Here is a 17,209-nt window from a genome sequence, read left to right as displayed (position 1 = left end):
GTTGTTGGAGAACATTCTTTGTGTGATTTCAGTTTTTAAAAAATGTATTGGGACTTGTTTTATGCTCTAACACATGATCTATCCTGGAGAATGTTTCATATGTATTTGATAAGTGTATTCTGCTGCTGTTGAGGGGCGTGTTCTACAAATGCCTTCCAGGTCTAGTTTGTTAGTGCTCAAGTCTTATTTTCTTATTGACCTTCTGCCTGCTTGTTCTGTCCATTATTGAAACTGGGGTATTTAATTCTCCAACTATCATTGTTTAATTGTTTATTTCTCTCTTCAGTTCAGTCAGTTTTTGTTTCATATATTTTAGGGCTTTGTTTTTAAGTGTATATGTGTTTGTAATTGTTATATTTTATTGGTAGATTGACCTTTTCGTTATTTTAAGAATGCTCTTCCTTGTCTTTAGTAATTATATTTGTCATAAAGCCTCATTTATCTGATATTTAGTCATCCTGGCTCTTTCTTTGGTTGCCTTTTATATATTGTATATTTTACCATCCTTTTACTTTCAACCTATTTGTGTTTTGAATCTCTCTCTCTCTCTCTTTTTTTTAAAATAATTTCCTATTCTTTATTCTCTACTTGGTGAGACATCATTTTCATGCATTAATTCTTTAGACATGGTTTTTATTAGTTCTTTGAACATATTTGTAGTAGCTGACTCATAGTTTTTGTCTGATATGTCCAACGTCTGGGTTTCCTCAGAGACAGTTTCTCTTGACTGCTTTTTTCCCCCCTCTATATGGGCCATACTTACTATTTTCATGGGTCATAATTTTCCATTGAAAACTGGACATTTTAAATAATTTTTTGTAGTGATTCTGGAAATGAGATTCCTCCACTCCCCAGAATTTTGTTTTTGCTATTTGTTCAGTGACTTTCCTGTACTGATTTTGTAAAGTCTGAATTTTTTACGGGGTGCCACCCAAGTCTTTGCTCAGTTAGGTTAGTGGTCAGCTAATGATTGGGTAGATATTTCCTTAAACACCTGGAACCAGGAGGTGTTCCAACTTTTGCTGAGGGGCTCTTTATGTGTGTTGGCATGAATTCAGTGCTCTGATGAGTTTACAGCTTTGCTTTAGCCTTTGCTTTTTCTTGTACAGAGTCTCTCAGTGTCATCCAGAGTTGAGCGGCTAGGGCCTTCTCATCTTTCCTGGGCATACATTAGTCCCTTTGCATGTGTATGGCGTTCTAGATCCCCAGGAATGTGTTGGAGCTTTTCAGCGCCCCCTGTAGACACTTCATTTCCAGTTTTTCCTTGTAAGTTCTTTAGTCAACCTCTCATTATCCATAACTTGGATAGCTGCCTAAGACAACTGCAGTGTTATGTAGTTGCCGCTGATTGTTTTCAACAAATGCTCTGGTGATAGTGCTTTTTGCACATTGAATCTGAGTCAGGTCAAATAAAGACAGACCCAGAGAATGGAACTTTTCCAGGGAGCTGCCTGACATGTCTAATAGTGACAAGTCTTGTGTTTTTTGGTGAGTCCAAGCCTGTTTTGTTTCTGCCAGTGTCTGCTAGTTTTTACAGTTACTGTTGTTGTGAGCTGTATCTTTTCAAGACTAACATGGAGCTGGGAGAGAATGATAGGAATAGGACAAGTTAAAATGTCACAAAGCTCACTGTTTTTTTTACTGAGATTCACTTATTTTGTTTTGAATGAAAGCTTCTCAAATTGTTGCACTTTTGGATAGTTTTCAGAGTTGTGAAAAAATTGATTTTTTAAAAAAAATTTTATTTTTTTAGAAAGAGAGTGCGCATAAGTGGGGGGGGGCAGAGGGAGAGGGGGGGAGAGAGAGAAGCAGACAGCCTGCCAAATGTGGAGCCAGACATGGGGCTCAATACAGGACTCCATCCTAGGACCCTGAGACTATGACCTGAGCTGAAAGCAAGAGTCAGTCGCTTAGCCAACTGACTCACCCTGGTGCCCTGAGTTTGATCTTTTTGATAGATATACAAAAAATGAGTTGTTGTTTTACCAGGTGATCTCTATCAAGAAGCTCAATTTTTGTCCATTGATAAAGACATTTCTTACAATACATTTTAGAAGTCATTTAAGAAATTTCGGGACCATTTTATAAAATACACAGATTTATTGATCTGTCATGTACTGGTTTCCATATACTTTTTTTTTTTTTTCCTCCCCCAAACCTTTGAAACCCATCAAAAACTTTGTTTTCTCTCTTCATTTAGTTGATTTTTTTAGGGATAACTTACAACTGTTTTTGAAATTCTCTTCAGTCTCAAGAAGTGGGAAATTTCCCATGTTGTAGTTACTGAAAAGAATTTATGATGGTCTCTGCAGTCTGTTTCAAACAGAAGTGTTAGAGAACTGTGTTAAATTATGACAGTGATGTGAAAAATCCATGTCAATAATTTTGGTGACAGCATTCATATTTGAGTGTCTGGGCATATAATATCTACATATGCAAATATATAACTTCTTTTGTTTAATATTCTAAAGTGGATCCCAAAGTGGTATTAAGCATTATAAGAAACTATCTGTGGTATTGGCCCCCTTTATCTTACTGTTATCTAATACCCCAAACACAGGAATATCATTGATTCTGGTTTCTGAGTTTCTACCTTGGAAACATTTTATATAAATAATTCTCAGTTAATAAGAAATTCATGATATTTGCATTCCTGTGGAAATAATCTTATAAATGATGGCTAGCTTCCAAGGGCTGATGCAAGGGCTAATATAAGTGATGATTTAGGATTCTGAACTGCAAACAGAAGGAACCCATCACAAATTAGTTTACCAAAAGGGAATTTTATTGGTTGAAAGACAGAAACTTGGTGTATTGAATTCAGCTCTACCTGAAGGCAATTAGATTATTTTGTTTATAGTGTATTATGTGTTATATTACCATTTTTGTAATACCTACACAAAATGCCATCCCATGTAATGTTATTTGCCTAGTCATTTACATTTTGGTAGAAATACAGGTTTCCATATCTTCACTAATTTCCTTATGGTAGAATTTTATCAATAAAATCATGAGGCAAAGAATATGTATATTTTAAGGCTCCTGATATATGATTATGGTGGTAACATTTTACTAATCTCCACATCCACCAAGAGCATATAAAAAGATCATAAGAGATTATTGATTTTAGATTCTTGCTAACAAATATAATGATGCTTTAGTATTAAATAATGATTTTTTTTTGTGGGGATTTTTTTTTTTTTTTGATACAGGAACACAACTGTTCTCGCTGGCTATAAATAATGATAAAAGATAAAAACTCAGGTATAAATAAGGATATATAAGATATCTCTTGCTTTGATCTTTTCTCTGGACTTTACACTTGGAAATCGAATCGTCACTTCCATATCTACAATTGAACGTCCAGTAGGCATCTCTGACTTAATGTGTCCAAACTATGCTCTTGATATTCTGCCCCAAACTTTCCCTGTTTGTCAAGAACTGTTCAGAGTTTGAGATTTTACCTGACTTGTAATCTGACAGGTTAGCCTGCCATAGTTACATGCATGCTGTCAGAAGACACAAGACAAAGGATTTTGTTACAGTAGTAGCTGTAGCCAGAGTATCAGCATCTGCTCCAGTTCCCAGAGCCTCAGTTCCCATAGGGCTATGTATAAGGGTCCAGGTGAGGCCTGTGCATACAGTGGATTGCATTATAGGAGAGGAACCCTGAGTGTAGGGAACCGGAATCTTTTATAATGTGTATTAAGTCTGCCCCAGAGAAGATTGGGGGGGGGGCATTATTATCTTTATTATGCTAGGCAGTAAACTAAACTGTCCTTTGCTCCAGAGGGATATACAGGCTGTATCTTCTAAAGCTGTTACCATGCAATCTTGAACAGATAGTCCAAAACAGAGGTAGTTAGTGCCTCTGCTTACAAGATTAGTAGAAATGAGACACCCATGTTGTTTTCCAGTACAGTCTTCTCCATCTCAATTAATGGTGATTTCATCCTTCTAGTTTCCTCAGTCCAGAAATCTTGAAGACCTTTTTAATTCCTCTTTTTCTCTTATATCTCACATCTAGTTTGTCAACAGATCTTGTCCACTCTACCTTGAAAATATATCGAGAATTTTTTCATTTCTCACTATTCCCACTGCTTTTTTCAATACCACTATCATTTTTCAACAGAATTATTGTGGTAGCATATTACCTGGCTTTCCTACTTCTAATCTTGCCTTCAACTCTAATCCGCAAACAGTAGCCAGAGTGGTCATATTAAAACATGAGTTTAGTCATGTCACTCATCTACTTAGAACTCTCCAGTGGTTTCTCATTTTACTTGGAGTGAAAGCCAACATCTTTACTCTCATTCATTCATAAGACCCTGCATGGTCTGGCTCCCTTTTATCTCTTTGAATTCTTTGTTTGTTATCTCTCCTTTTTGGTTTAGCTTTAGGCTTTCTGGTCCCTTTGCTGTTCTCCAAACATATCAGCTAAGGCTCCCTGTCTTTGGGCCTTTGCACATCCTATTTTCTCTACCTGGAATGCACTTGTCCTCATATCCATATGGCTCATTCCCTCACTTTCCATCTTTACTCAAAAATCACCCCAGGCCGTCCCCATGCATCTAGATGAAACATTTCAACTTCACCCCTCCCGCCAACCCAATTTTCAGTCTGCTATCCATCTCCACTTAATTTTCTTCTTCTCGGGATGTATCACTATCTCCTATATAGTGTATATTTTATTTGCTTATTTTGTTTCAGTCACTCTAGAATGAACGCTCACAAAGGGCAAGAGGGTGTCTCTGAATTTTTTATAGTTTTGTTTCTAGCACCTAGTATAGCGCTTGGCACCTTGTGAGCAGTTAATATATATTGTTGAAAGAATGAATGAAAGATTTACATGGTGTAGAAGTGAAATCCCAGAATTTATGTTTTCAGAATTTATGTTGTGTATTAGAAGTATAGTGAACAACAAAGGAAAACGATGAGTCAGATTAATTGCTTTTTATTCACAGAAGATCAATGTAGTAATTGTAGCTTATCAGAATTACTTTCAGTAGAACCATTTTATTAATGTTAAGTTATTTGCTTCAGTATGTGAGTGCCAGGCAAGGTGGCCCTCAAACATTGATGACACTGTGATAAAAAAGGTGTGCAGTCTCTGTTCTTATGGAATTTACACCCAGTTGAGGAGAAAGCCTTGGATGAGTATAACAAGTGTAAATACTGTGGCTGGTAAGTTTTTAGAAGTTCCTGTTGTAGGGGTTGCAAACTCAGATGCCTGCACAGGCCAGGCAGGTAATGTAAGAGTGAAGTGGGCCAGTGAATGCATTGAAATGTTGGAGAGTAGAGAGAGTTCAGACACACTACAGAGCACGTGCCCTGTGTAAAGAGTGCACCAACTGACAGCTTCATCTCATTGATGTCATATAGGAATGAGGACCCACTGTTTCCTTATTTCCAAGTTTTTTAAGAGAAACTGAAAATGTAGGTTGTCATCTAAAATATCAGAGTATTCTAAGGCACTGAGCAGTCCAATCAAACATGGTTTGACCTAAGGCCTCTTTTTTTTTATAAGGAATACTGCCTATTAAGTAAGGTTCTATCAAGAAGAAAACTCTGGGAGTGGGGAAGGCTGTTTTCTCTTGATTATCCATTTTTCTTTTGTTTCTCCTCAGTTTTAATGTTTTTCCTAGGTCCTCCCATTTGTGATTATATAGCTAGACTTTTCTTCTGACATAACTAATAAGGACAGATGTGGATGTAAAAATCATTAGAAGGTGAGATTTATGGGGGGAAAAGACTTATCACTCCATCTTTTCAGCTTTGTGTTATTGGACCTAGCTGCTTACCTTCTTTCTAAGTGTTTAGTTTATTCCTTATCTAACAGTGGGAATATCAGTTAAACTGCCCCATGATGTTATGAGTGGTAAATAAGATAATGTACTTGGAAGTTCTCTGTATATTGTTAGGGCTATATGAATGCTGTGCTCTTGCCTTTTCTTCTCTAAAACTCCTCCTGTTCCCTGCCAATCAAACGTACCTGACTCATTCTTTCATTGCCTTGTACTAGATAGCACTTACTGATATGATAACTTTGGCAAGAATTTAAGTTAGTAATCCTCTTTAGGAGTATTTTCACTTTTAAAAGAAACTTCTGAAGTCATTGCCTAACTTAAAATAGTGAAACTCTGATGTATCACAGGCCAGTGGGCATTGGGTAGGAGCATCATTCTTCTGGCTCAAATCCCACAGCAAAATAAGTGCCTGTTGCACTTATCTTGAAGACAATTTTCAAATGACATTGTTTTCTTTGGCAAAGGTTGAAACCAGAAGTTGCTGACAGCTTGGTATTTCCTCTGTCTTGTTGATTTGCATGATGTATGATGATATACACAATACAGAAAGACCACATGTAATTTTATCCTTCCATCTTTCTTCTTCCATTCCCTAGGAAAACAAACTTGATAGGAGTAAACACTGCTAAAGCCCAGTCTTTCATAAACATGAAGTGCTTGTGTGTGTCAAGATGTTGGAGCTGTAGGTATCTAGGATACCATAAACATTTGCTGTGGCAAGAGACTTATGGTGCCTTTGGGGAAGTTGTGAGTCTGTATAATAAGAGACCCGGCCTGGAGCTCCCACCCGCCCTTCCACCATCACCACCATCACCACACCACAACTCGGTCGGCCTAAATCTCTCCCACGCACAAGCGCTGCCTCTCCGAGACCCACTTTTTTTTTTTTTGGAGGTGTAAGTGAGTTTTTATTGGGAAAGGAAGTTGTCAACTTAAACAGCAGCATATGAAGAATGAATAAGGAAACTTCCTGTTGTCACAGATATACAAGACCTCCATCATATATGATACAGGAGGCATTCCAATTTGTGACCGCCAGCGCAGAAATGCCAGTCTTGTAAAATAACAATTCTCAGTGGTGGTGGTGCGGTTGTTGGATGCCAAGGGAGAGAGGAATTACCTGCGGGAAAAGCATCCTGTGTTTCTTGTTCCTTTTCTTCCAGCTTTGTCATGAAAAATTTAAAATAATAAAAACTTGAAGGAATGGTGTAATGAATAACCATATGCTCATCATCTAGATTCAACCACTAATAACATTTTACAATATTTTCTTTATACATTTCTGAAAACACATGGATAATTTTGGATAATGACTATATTAGAAGAATTATTGTTCATTTTCTTAGGTGGGACAGAGGTACTATGGCTATGGAGGATAATGTACACATTTTAAGAACATATATGTGTTTAAATACCCATTAAGTACTAATAAGTAAAATGATACTCTATCTATTACTTACTTCTAACAGTTCACCACCAACAAAAATGTTTTATGGTTTCTTTCAAAACTAGAATTTAATCAAGGATTACATAATGCATTTGATTGTAATGTCTTTTAAAATCTAGAATAGGGGTGCCTGGGTGGCTCAGTTGGTTAAGTGTCTGCCTTCAGCTTGCGTCATGGTCGGGCTCCCTGCTAAGCAGGGAGTCTGCTTCTCCCTCCCCCTCTGCCGCTCCCCCTACTTGTGTGCTCTCTCTTTCTCTCTCTCTCGTCTCTCAAATAAATAAATAAAACTTTAAAATAATATAAAATCTAGAATAACCCTATCCCCCTCATTTGTTTACGTGTGGAACACTGTATAAGACAACTAGCCAGAGTCAATATCTTGGACTTTGTCTGATTGTTTCTCTGTGTTACTATTTTCCTTACTCTTCTAGCGTCTTTCATGTAGGCTGGAATTCAGCCTTAAGATTTATTAGGTGAAAGGTTTTTAACAAAAGTACTTTGTAGGTAATCAGGAAGCACATAATGTCTATATTAAGGCAGTATTAATGACTCCCAGATTTCTCCCTTATAAGGGAATTTTTTCCTTGTGATACTTTGGCATCATGGGAATATCCTATTTCTCATCAACGTTCATCTTGAATTTTGCCATACATTGCTGATCCTTAACTGAATCAATTTCTTAATATTATGCTTCTTAATTTTGTTACCTTTCCCTCCCAACTCCATTGACAGTCTCTTAACCATTTTTTGGAAATGAGTAGTGTCTTTCAGTGTGTTGGGCAAGAAAGTAGGTTGAGAACCATGGTTATAAGAAACATTTAATGGTAATTCTGTATTTATATAACTTCTACCAAGTTGGATTTTCAGTTCTCTGGAAAGAAAGTGCTGATTAGGAGCTAAGAAACATTCACTGAATGTAAGTTATGCCTGATGAGATTAATTTCTTATAGTGACTAGGAAACTTCTTCTACTTGTCAGGTTTTGTCAGAGTGTATCTTAGTTTTAATGAGGCATTTAAAAAATACCTCTTTTTTTTTTTTCATTTCAGAGGAGTTTGGTTACTTCAAAAGTGATTGAACCATTATTTATGAACACATTTTGATTATTTACTTTGCATTTATTATTGTATGAAATCTTCATCAATTTGCTTAATACCTAATGGAAGAGGCAGATTGATGAACAAAAGATCAAGTATGCTGTATGGTATGGACCGGAAGCTGTGAGAGTTTTAAAGAAGTGCAGTGTAACTTGTAAGGATGTCTAATTGTATAAACAAATATTTTCTAAGTACTTAATTTAGTATTGCATGTCTCCAAAATATCTGATGTTGACTTCCAGACCTTTTTGGATTATTGAAAATCCACTTTGAATTATGGTTAGATTTAAAAGTTTCTTGATTGTTGCTTGATATGGCATACTTCTCATCTTGCTAAGTAGAAGATAAAATACATCCATAACTACTTACTTTTAGGATAAGTAGTTGTATTACAACAACAGTTCTTTGACACTAACTGGGTGTCCAACAATTCAATTTAATTTGCAGACCCACAAATTAAAGGGCTCAGTCCCAGATGATTGCCCCTATTTCAGATGCCTGGGGGCCCTCAGCACTTCTGATGACTGGCTTGACAGCAAATTTGGGGTTTCTCATGACTCCTCTTCAGGTTTGATAATTTGCTAGAATGACTCAGAATTTAAGGAATTCCTATATACTCATGATTACCATTTTATTATAAAGGCTACAAATGAACAACCAAGCTGAACAGGTATATAAGGCAAGGTATAAGGTATGGAAGGGTCTCTAGTGCAGGAGCTCTGTCCACAAGAAGGCAGGGTATGCCACTGTCTGTATACTTGAGTATGTTCACCAACCAGGAAGTTCTCTGAGCCTTTTTATTCGGAATTTTTATTGAGGCTGCTTTACATAGGCACATTTGATTAAATCACTGACCATGTGATTCAACTCAGTCTCTTAAACCCTCTTTTCTCCCCAGAGGTTGGGAGGTAGAATGGAAGTAGAGGCAGGAGGTTGAAAAGTTCCAACCCTCTTAATCATGTAGTAGGTTTTTCTGGGGCCAGTCTCCAACCTAAAGCTAGCTAGGGGTCCCACCATTATGCACCTCATTAGCAAAACACACTTCTGTCAGGGAATACCATGGGTTTTTGAAGCTCTGTGCCAGGAACTGGGGACAAAGTCCACATATATATCATATTTTTCATGTATGTAGAGTCAGAGTAATGCTTTTAATAATCAACTTGTAGGACGTTTCTACCCTAAAATGCATGGGGGAATGGTTCATTTAGACATTATTTTGAGTGACTCTAAAGGGTTGCTTTCCATTAGACACAGATTTCAAGAAACCAAAACATAAAGGTGGTTTATTGTGTTTGGAAAAAAGAGTTATTTTTAGCCTTCATTTAACTTATCTTAAATTTCCAAGTCTTTAAAATGAGTATTTTACAAAGCTAATTTTGGTTTTGAATTATGTATGACATTTTATTAATACCTGGATGTACAAAGGATTTGGGTCATGTTTATGCAGGTAAATGTCTCTTTGAATCTTAACTGTGTTTATATTAGTTTATTAAGGCATGTGTTTATTTCCATTCTTTGTATTCTTGAAAATGTGTAGTGTAACCAAACTTCATAAGATGGAGTAGTATTAATAGCACAATAGAAATCATAGTAGTAGTAACTATAACAGCTACCACCTATGGAATAGGTGATATTAGGCACTTTACATACATAATCTCTTTCACTTTTTATAGTAGTCCTGTGAGATCTTACTATAATAGTTTGCCAAATGCATGAGGAAACTAGGGCTCAGAAGTTAATATGCCTTATGTTCATATGGTTAGTAATGGTGGAGTTAATATTTAATTCCAGGTCTGACTCCAAAAGCCTTGCTCCTCCTCCTCCCTTGCTATGATGGATTCCAAGGAAAAGTTTAGTGGAGCATTTTGTCATCATTCATTGATTCATTCATCCAATAAATAATAATTTTGTGCCCATTAACTTAGACCAGGCATTTCTTGTCTTCCCTTTATACCTAGCAGTGTTTATTACTTCAAAACCTCTAATCCCCTGTAGTGTCTGTTATTAATATAAAGAATCAAGTCCTGTTGTTTCACCTCTCTGGTTAGTCTTTTCTTTAAAATGATGAATTTGGAATACTTTGTCTTGCTCACTATGTAATATCTAGGGGTTTTTTTGGGGTCATCTAATAAGATGTGGATTATAGCTTCTGGACATTTTTATTTATTGGCATTCTTAATATCATTTATACAGTTATCTTACAGTGATTGTCTTACTGTGATGACTTTGGAAATAGAGAACTATTGAAGCAAGTATAAAAGTTGTCAGATTAATTTCAACTAGACAATGAAGTATTTGGTAAAATGATGCCATCAGTATATAATATGCTTATTTAAAAGTTGTATGAGCTTAATTGTGCTTACACATTCACTCAGTGCTTGTGAGATGGCCAGATAAGGAGATAGGGCTAAAGCCACCCCGAAATAAGGCAAATTTGCAACCATTTAAAAAACTTTTGGGGGGGTACCTGGATGGCTCAGTCAGGTGGGTGTCTGCCTTTGGCTCGGGTCATGATACCAGGGTCCTGGGATCGAGCCCCATATTGGGCTCCCTGCTGAGTGGCGAGTCTCCTTCTCCCTCTCCCCCTCTGCTGCTCCCTCTATGCTCTCTCTCTCAAATAAATAAAATCTTAAAATTTTTTTTGTGTGTGTGGCATTTAGGATCTTTTCTTTATCCTGAACCTTCTGAAGTTTCTTGTTGATGAGCCTTGATAATGGATCTTTTTTTTGTTCATCATGCTTGGTATTTACTGGGTTAGTGCTTTTTTTTAAATATTTAAATTTTAATTAAATTCTAATTTTTTTAAAATTCCAGTATAATTAAAATATATTGTTATATTAGTTTCAAGTGTACAATATAGTGATTCAGCAGTTCTACAAATGGTGTCTGGTGTCCCAGATTACTGCTGGTTTAACTCACCCTGCCTGGGGGTTGGTGTTGGCTTGACTATGAGGAATGGGGTAGGGAATCTAGAGGTCTGATGCTTTTATGAAGACTTTAAGCCAGTCTTCCTATTTTCTCATTGCTCTCCCTGCATTCAAAGGGCCCCCGTAATTCTTTAGTTTTTCAGGTTTATGCCATTAGACTAGGCTTGCTTCTTGCTCATCCTTGCTCCTTCCCTCTCCTAATCAGATGCTTGGTGTGGTCTTTCCCTGTTCTGTTTAATCCTGTACCGTGTGTCCCTAAGTTTTTCATCTTACAAAATTTTGTTGGCATGTCTTTTCTCTTTCATTCTCTTGGACCTTATGGATTTATGCCTTTAAAAATCCTTTTAGGGGCGCCTGGGTGGCTCAGTCGTTAAGCGTCTGCCTTCGGCTCAAGTCATGATCCCGGGGTCCTGGGATCAAGCCCCGCATCGGGCTCCTTGCTCGGTGGGAGGCCTGTTTCTCCCTCTCCCACTCCCCCTGCTTGTGTTCCTGTTCTTGTTATCTCTCTCTGTCAAATAAATAAATAAATAAAATCTTTAAAAAAAAATCCTTTTATTTTTGTTATGGAGGAGTACAGTCGGAGATGCTTCTGTTGAGACCATGATATATTAATTGGAAATATCTTGACTGTGTGACTTGCTTTTGTATGCTGCTTTTACTATATAGCAGTGGAAAGTACTTTTCCTATATCTGTTTTTAAGTTGATGAGTTCTTTTCGCATTCATTTAAAAGAAGTATTCTTGGGGCGCCTGGGTGGCTCAGTCGTTAAGCATCTGCCTTCGGCTCAGGTCAGAATCCCAGGGTCCTGGGATCAAGCCCTGCATCGGGCTCCCTGCTCCGCGGGAAGCCTGCTTCTCCCTCTCCCCCTCCCCCTGCTTGTGTTCCCTCTCTCGCTGTGTCTCTCTCTGTCAAATAAATAAATAAAATCTTTTTTAAAAAAGTATTCTACATTATTTCTCTAAAAATTTCCAATAAAACACACACCCTGTATAACAGCCAACACTACAATGGCATATAAAGAAAAAATTAGGGGCGCCTGGGTGGCTCAGTCGGTTGAGCGTCTGCCTTGGGCTCAGGTCATGATCCCAGGGTCCTGGGACTGAGCCCCACTTTGGGCTCCCTACTCAGCAGGGATCCTGCTTCTTCCTCTCCCTCTGCTGCTCTCCCTGCTTGTGCTGTCTTACTCTCTCTCTGTCAAATAAATAAAATCTTTAAAAAAAAGAAAAAAGAAAAAATTAAGTTCCTCTTTTCCCGATTCTATGATTCTGAGTCAAGCTTTGGTGTGTGTCCTGGCATGCTGTTTTTTACGTTCATAAAATTATTAAACATGTGTTTTTGAATTTGCAAAATAGGCCATCATATACCAAATGGAATAAGTGATAGACCAAATAGATACAACTTCTGTATGTTAAGAGAGTTCTATAATGCTCTCCTGTGGTTGAAAGAAAAAGATAACTCTTTAGAAAAAGGGACCAGTGATAGGAAGGCAAGTCACAGAAGAGGGGATATAAATGGCCAGCAAAAAGAGGTAAAGATGCTCAATTTCACTGGTAATGAGAGGAATGCAAGATAGAAATAACAGCGCCTTGAGTCTTATCAAATTGGCAAAGTTTTAAGTGTCCTGGTGAACATGTGAGAAAACTGGCCCTTAGGTTGCTGGTTGAATTTGCCACAGCCTTTGTGGGTCTAGCCTGGCAGTATTGAATCTGAAACATATTTTTCCTTTGGTGGAGTTACCTTGGAAATCTGTGCCACAGGAACAAAAGCACCAGTCTTTAAGAATGATTGTACAAGGGTGTTTAATGCAACCTTCATTGTCCGTAATGGCAAGAGACAGATAAATAAAACACCAGACTAACCTGAATGACCATCACTTTGGAGATGATCAAATTATGGTATTTACATGGTATAGTATACTATGCAACTATTAAAAATGATGAGTTAAGCCATGTATTATTGTAGTCCCTGGAGATGATTCTATTTTCGTCAAAAAAAAGGTGTGGAAGGAGGAAGGCTAAACCTTGTATATGGGTATCTATGTTTTATTTTTTATTTTATTTTATTTAAAGATTTATTTATTTGAGAGAGAAAGGGAGCATGCATACGTATGGTTTTGGAGGGAGAGGGAGAGAGGGTCAAGCCAACTCTGCTGAGTGCGGAACCCTTGTGGGGCTCAGTCTCACAACCCTGAGATCAGGACCTGAGCTGAAACCAAGAGTTGGACGCTTAACCGACTGTGCCACCCAGGCGCCCTGGTATCTATGTTTTAAACCAGACACTTGTATAAGTATTATCTGATAAAACCTATGTAAAAATTACCTTAAAAACAAACTTTATCAGTATAAGGTAATTGGAGGATTTCCTGGGCAGCTAACACTTGAGATTAAATGGAGGATTGTTCATTATGATTTATCTCAGGTTGATTACAATATAAAACTAATATCTTAATCCAGGTCCTTTCTTTTTTTAAAGATTTATTTATTTATTTATTTAAGAGAGAGATAGCGAGAGAAAGCACAAGTGGGGAAGAGAAGGAGAAGCAGGCTTCCCGCTGAGCAGGCAGCCCCATGTGGGGCTCGATTCCAGGACCCTGAGATCATGACCTGAGCTGAAGGCAGATGCTTAACCGACTGAGCCACCCAGGTGTCCCGAGGTCCTTGCTTTCTTGTTCACTTAGCCCAGTGGACTACTTAGTGGTGTTCTCAGGATTATTTTGTTCCTGATGAATTTCTACTCCTTGGGGTACTTCTGGTTGGTAAATTAACATCTGTACCAGAGGAAGTGCAGGGAGAATAAAGAAAGAAACTGGTTCTGTCATTCATGTTTTCCTTTTTTCATGTTATCTTTCTGAACACATTTGAGGAGAGTTACAAATATATGCACCATCAGTAAATTAAAAGTTAGACAAATGAAAGCATGGAAAAATAATGGCTTTTAATAGGAGGAATGGTTAATCAGGAAGAAAAGTCAGTGTGTAGAAATACACAATTACCAAGGACACCTGGCACCTCTAGAGCAGTGCTTTCCAAGGTGGTATTCAGTCAGGTGCCAGCTACATTGTCATTGTTTTAATACTGTTAACTGAAACAGATTTAGGTTGGCTTCAAGCCACTCCTTCATTTAAATATGATTACTTTTTGTGTTGGGTTGGGGAGAAAAGAGGTGATACTTAAATTTGGCCACCTGTGAGTGGTTGCACATGTGAACCGCATGTCTTACCCTGGAAACAAATGGGGCGAGGCTGATAATCATTGCTTTTCAGAATATATACCCACAAATGGGAAGGAATGCCTATATTATATGATTTATAGATTATAAAAGATACTAGTAATTTTCCTTCTCATGTTAACTTGCATAAATACACATTTATTTCCCATTTTACTCTGTCAGACCAATATGTCATTAGTTCTTTTATTTTCTTGGGATTTTGGGCACATTTGGAATGCTTTATAATACCCTCATAGCCCCATATTTGGAATTATAAATATAGCTTTAATTAACAACTGTGCCTTTGCTTGGACTTGAACAATATATTGAATTGGACATAGAAATATATAATAAGGGGAATTTGTGGTTAACTGCCAGTAATCTTATGATAAGTGTATGCGGTGAGTTGAGAAGGTCAAGCCAACTCTGTGCTGATGATAAGTGACTACATGATAATGTAGTCAAAACTCTAGACAAAAATTCTGAGGGAGTGATGAATGATGAGCATGAATTGGATTGGTCATGAAAGACTTCTCTGAGGAAAAATATGTGTTGAAGAATTTGGTAGATATGGGTTGGTGGCAAGCAGATGATACTCCTTTCTTGGATTACTATAATGTCTTCACTAATTACCACTAAATGCATTCTTCAAACAAATAATAGTAGCTAATTAATTATCAGAAATTGCTGGAAAATATAGTATTTGGAGAAATACAAATGAATTATTCCCTTTCATTCTCAAGGCAGGCACTATTAATGACCATTATTTACCTTGTTTAGGTATAAATCACAGTTGATGAACACATTATCTCTCTATTTAGAAAATTTAACATCTGGCCGGATTTAGGTCTAATTTCGGATTAGTGAAATTAGCAAACTTAAACTTTTAGGACTAGGGGTTTTATGAAGGAAACTTAAAATTTTTTCCCTAGTTCCCTAATTCATGGGCATAAAGTTACTTTGTTTTGTGGGTGGTTGAGAATGGATATATAGGATCCATGACTCCTCTGGAAACTTATCTCTGATTCAGTGGATACTTAGCTAGGGTGTACATCAGAACCAACTGGGAGACTGCTCCCCGTTCCCCCAGTTAATAACCAGTTTACATTATTATGTATTTATAAGAACATATACACAAGTAGAATTATATAAAGTGTAGGGGGATACACACACACGTGCGCGTGTGCGCACACACACACACACACACACACACGGCCTGACTGAGGCTTTCTGATTCAGACTTGGGTCAGAACTTGGAAAACCATTCAAGATAAATTCATTCTCTCTCTCTCTGTTACCAGCTCAACAGGCAATTCTGATACATAGCTGTATTTGGGAAGCATTGTTCTAGGGGAATCTCTAGAAAAATATCTCAAAATGAATGCTGTTAAATAATTTATCTTGACCTATACTCATACTACCTCTATATCTAGACCTAACTTTTAGCATTTTCTTTAAATTTTTTTAAATGAAATTTGAATGGTTGAAGTAGTACTTTATTAGTTCTACTAATTTCTTAATGTTTACATATGAAACTAATGCTAAGTGAACTTCTTTTAAAAAAATTCCCTGCATTGTTAGAGCTTTTACTTCAAGTGACTTTCCCGAATATCATCTTTTTCTTTCCTGGTAACCCCCTTGTGAGTTGGGTGATTTGATTTCCCCTACATTGTATATGTGGAAATCCAAATCTACAAGGTAGGAGTTTTACAGTTTCTTGGAATTGCAGTTGTGGGATATGAAGACCCTGGATTGAATCCATACTGATTCTGGAGTGTCTTAGGAACTCTTTTCCCCCCTGTCATTTATCCCCAGTAGTTTACTTTTCCTTTGACTGTTTTGCATTGAATCAGAGTGCAGATGCCTTATCATTGCTCAGGATGCTGCTTTATAAGGGCTATCAAACTGATAAAAGTGACACACCATTTTTTGTTTTAAACTACATTAAGCAGTGTAATATCCTTTGCCAGGATGAGCTTTAAAGACTTCAGGTGGAAGTCTTTGTTTAGATGTGACAGAAGTAATTGTTCTTGAGAATACCTAGCAATGTGTTTTGGATTTGCTTTCTCAAATGCAGTTAACAGACTGTCCAAATAACTGTGGCATAAATAATGAGGACATTTATATCATGTAAGACTTCTGGAAGGAGGGGGCGCCTGGGTGACTCAGTGGGTTAAGCGTCTGCCTTCAGCTCAGGTCATGATCTCAGGGTCCTGGGATCGAGCCCTGCATCAGGCTCCCTGCTCAGCGGGGAGTCTGCTTCTCCCTCTCCCTCTGCCTCTCCCTCTCCCTCTGCCTCTCCCCCTCCCTCTGCCTCTCCCCTCTGCTGCTCTCTCTCTCTCGTCACATAAATAAAATCTTAAAAAAAAAAAAAAAAAGACTTTTGGAAGGAGGTGGTTCCAGAGTTGTCTAATTAAGTAGCCTAACTATGTCAGTGTTCTGGGTCATTTTTGCTCTGACCCTGTTCGTCCATCATGGCCCTATCTGGTCCATCATGGCCACAGATAGCTGCAGTAGGTCTAAACATCATATTCATATATAACAAAATCCAAAAGCCAACAGAAGAGCATGGTGTTCTTCACAAGTCTCTCTTTTTTTCTGGGTGGACAGTCTTTCCCTACAGTACCCAGCCAATTTTCCCTTATGTCCCATAGCAAAATTGGTTACATATCCAGTCCTAAATCAGATACTGACAAGAGGAAATGAGATTCATTATCGTCTATAA

General features: G+C 37.6%; 2 protein-coding genes across 3 annotated transcripts in view; both read left to right on the top strand.

The window, feature by feature from the left end:
- The window catches only part of ANXA3 (annexin A3), a 295,648-nt gene that overhangs the window by 203,701 nt on the left and 74,738 nt on the right, over nucleotides 1-17,209 (top strand). The gene's annotated exons all lie outside the window — the stretch shown is intronic.
- Nucleotides 1-17,209, top strand: part of BMP2K (BMP2 inducible kinase) — a 124,707-nt gene that overhangs the window by 32,760 nt on the left and 74,738 nt on the right. The gene's annotated exons all lie outside the window — the stretch shown is intronic.

This window comes from Leptonychotes weddellii, chromosome 2, assembly GCF_054177405.1.
Source record: "Leptonychotes weddellii isolate Sample4059 chromosome 2, ASM5417740v2, whole genome shotgun sequence".
Lineage (NCBI taxonomy): Eukaryota > Metazoa > Chordata > Mammalia > Carnivora > Phocidae > Leptonychotes > Leptonychotes weddellii.
The sequence above is the reverse complement of the archived record's forward strand: the minus strand, read 5'-3'. Positions and strand labels throughout refer to the sequence as shown.